This window comes from Charadrius vociferus, unplaced genomic scaffold, assembly GCF_000708025.1.
Source record: "Charadrius vociferus isolate BGI_N301 unplaced genomic scaffold, ASM70802v2 scaffold131, whole genome shotgun sequence".
Lineage (NCBI taxonomy): Eukaryota > Metazoa > Chordata > Aves > Charadriiformes > Charadriidae > Charadrius > Charadrius vociferus.
In genome coordinates this window covers 20,138-23,267 of record NW_009646845.1, presented here as the reverse complement: position 1 = coordinate 23,267, position 3,130 = coordinate 20,138, and positions in this window count along the sequence as shown.

The following is a 3,130-nucleotide window of genomic DNA, read 5'->3' as shown; positions in this document are numbered from 1 at the left end:
GACCTTTCAAAGATGATGGAGAGTGGTCTAGCAATAACATCTGCTAGCATCTCTCAGCACTCATGGGTGCATCCCGTCAGGGCCCATGGACTTATGAATGTCCAGCTTGGCCAAGTGGTCTCTGACCCGGTCCTCCTCAACTGAGGGAAAATATCCATATCCAAATAATATGATATCCAAATATCAATATCCATATCCGAATAATCAATGGTTATTTCTATTAATATCTATTAATTGGTTCTTGATATTTAAATCAAGATGGGAAGGGTAAGGAGGTTTCCAAGCAGCATCAGCAGTGCATAACAAGTTTCCATAGTTACAGGACTCAAACAAAACTTCTCTATTCAATTTTTCATTGTTTCGTCCTGTTCCTATTAGTTTCTTGATACAAAACAGTAACTACCTGTTGAGGGTCCTATGGTTACGAGTTTCAAATCACACAACGTTTTAACATTGTATTTCTACTGTAATCAAATTTGGTGATTTTACAACAAAATTACTGGTGAGATTTATTCCTTGAGTTTGGGAGGTTGGATTTCTAAGAGTATGCATATTACCAGTTGTGCTATGTCCAGTGTTATCGTTGTGCTTAATCTAGACAGAGAGATGTGCTTATGTGTTCAACTTGATTTGCTTCAATTATGGACTCTAAAACTAGATTCCTAGTTTATAATCACTCTGCAAAGTAATTTTTAAAGCATATATATTTCCTTTTCTGATATAGCAAAGCCCACTGGGTTCCACCTTAATGACTAATAACATCATGTGATGTCCTTGCACAGTAATGAATAGTAATTTGAAGTAGAAATATAGGAGGCACATGTAGTAGATAAAGGAGTTTATATGAATAAAATCACCATTAATCATCTGGAATAAAATTGTGTGTGGTTAAAAAGGATAGAAAAGTTTTATGCTGCATACCCTCTGAGAAAATAATGTGTTCTTAAACTTTTAATTAAGTATTAGGTCACCACAAGCAGTTTGTTTCCAGTCTATTTGATTTCTTGGTAGAACAGAGCTGAAAGATTGAGTTTCATTTTGCTTGCTGTGTTTGTAACAATATAAAAAGAAGGGTTTTACTGTGCTTTTCAGAAAGTACCCTTAGGTTCTTTATTGAGAAGAGAGGGAGTGAGTAAGTTAATGTATCCCCTAAATCATGTGTGAGTTGGAGTTTTGCACACAAAAATGGATGGAAAAATTATGGTAGTATAAAATAACTTTGCAATTGAGGGGGTAATGAACCATAAAGATTTTTTTGGGGCGGATTTCTATATTACATGCCTCTCAGATTTGTGAGCTCCTTATAAATCTAGATTTGTTAATCAAGTTGTCAAGTGTCAAGTTCTGTCAGTGGTCATTGGCTGTCAGGGCTCTGTACCTGCAATTACTTTTACAACTAAGCATATAACTATATGAAGTATCATCTTCTAGATACTATTCTGAAGAATAATTTAAAGACAATGTTTGGATATGTCCTGGTTTGAGCGACACATGATTAATTTCTAATACTTGGGAAGACTGCACTTTTAGAAGACTCCAGTGTCTGAATTTGGGAAAATATTTACTTTGTAGCCAGCTATGGTGTGTGGGTTTCAAGGTCTCAGTGTTTTCAAGCTAGCCAGGTGCAGGGATGAGGAGGAGCAAGACCCAGGCACTTGACCCAAGCTGGCCAACAGGATTATTTCATACCATCAGTGTCACATTTACTATAAATTAGACAGTTTGCTGTGAAGTTCTCTCTCTCCCTTGATGTCTGTGATCCTGAGAACTTCTTGCCCTGGTGCCAGACCCCTGAGGCCTTCCCTTCCTCCTAAAGCTGTAGCGCTCGCAGTGTCCAACATTTGCTGTCCACTGCTGGGAGTGCACAGCTTCCTACTGATAGAATTGGCTGAGTATAATATTTGCATGTTCTGTATTGGTGTCGGGATCAATATTGGTTCTTTAGTGCTCTTAATGTTAATTATCTAATCTTACTCTATTAAATATTTATATTTCAGGTTTCCTTGTTTTTTTTCCTCCGATTCCCTTTCCCGGGTGGGGAGGGGTCATCGGGTGATAGAATGATTGTCTAAACTGCAATAAATTGTTATGGGTTTCTCAAACCATAACAAGGTAAGAAAATTCTTTATCAAGTTGTAATCAGCTGAGTACTTGTGTTACCATTTTAAACTGAAGAACTGTCAGACTTTGGGTTGGGGGAGGGAGATGCATTTCAGAACTCTCACAGCTGATAAGGAGTCTCATGCTTGCACAAATGCGAAATGCAGTTCTTTTAAGCCAGTGAACTGTCTGTGAAAGAACAATTGGTAAATTCTGATTAGTGTCTTAGCAGAGGGCAATTTTCAAAACTGCAATTACAGTCTTCCTTCTTGTTTGTGGAAGGGAGTCTATTACATGATTTCTGTTGACTTATCTGGAAATCTTTTGATAGCTGGTAAAAAGCTCATAATGTATTCTTAGACCACTGAGTGCCTGTGCTTAGTAGTGCAATTCATTTGCAAAGAAAATACAAGTAAAGATGGTAAAAAGCTTGTTGCTTTTAACTAACACTATTAAATTTTTCTTAATTTGTATGCAAAGGGAAAGCTAGCAAATTCAAGTGTAGACATAAATGTAATACTGTTTTATGTTCTGTAATCTCTTCTACATGAAGATCTTCAACTGGAAAAGCTTTAATAAATACAGCTTAAAGAATCTACAAGCATATTATGAGATGCAAGATAAATTAAGGTAGACAAAGGTGAAGAAATTGAATGTGGCATGAATGGCTAGGTGGTCTAAGCTGCTTTTGAAGCTGGGGATGGTCTCCAGAATTACATGTTTGGTTGACAGAATGGCTGTGCCACATCTGTTGTGTGACATGATAATGTCATCTTTTTCATACCTGAGCTTCTGTATTGCATATGCAAGTAGTATACAGTTCTGAAGGTCTGCATGTCTCTTGGTATGTTCTGTATGTGTTATGATATTGGACTGATGAAGAAGTTCTGCCTGTCTGCCTTCTCTCCCCTCTCCCAAGGAGATGAACGTTTGAAATACACCAGTGTTGAGTGCAGGGATCTAGCTATGCTCTGGATAAATTGATGCTACTGAGTAATGTAAAGTTGTTCTCTTCCAACTTGAAGGGAAA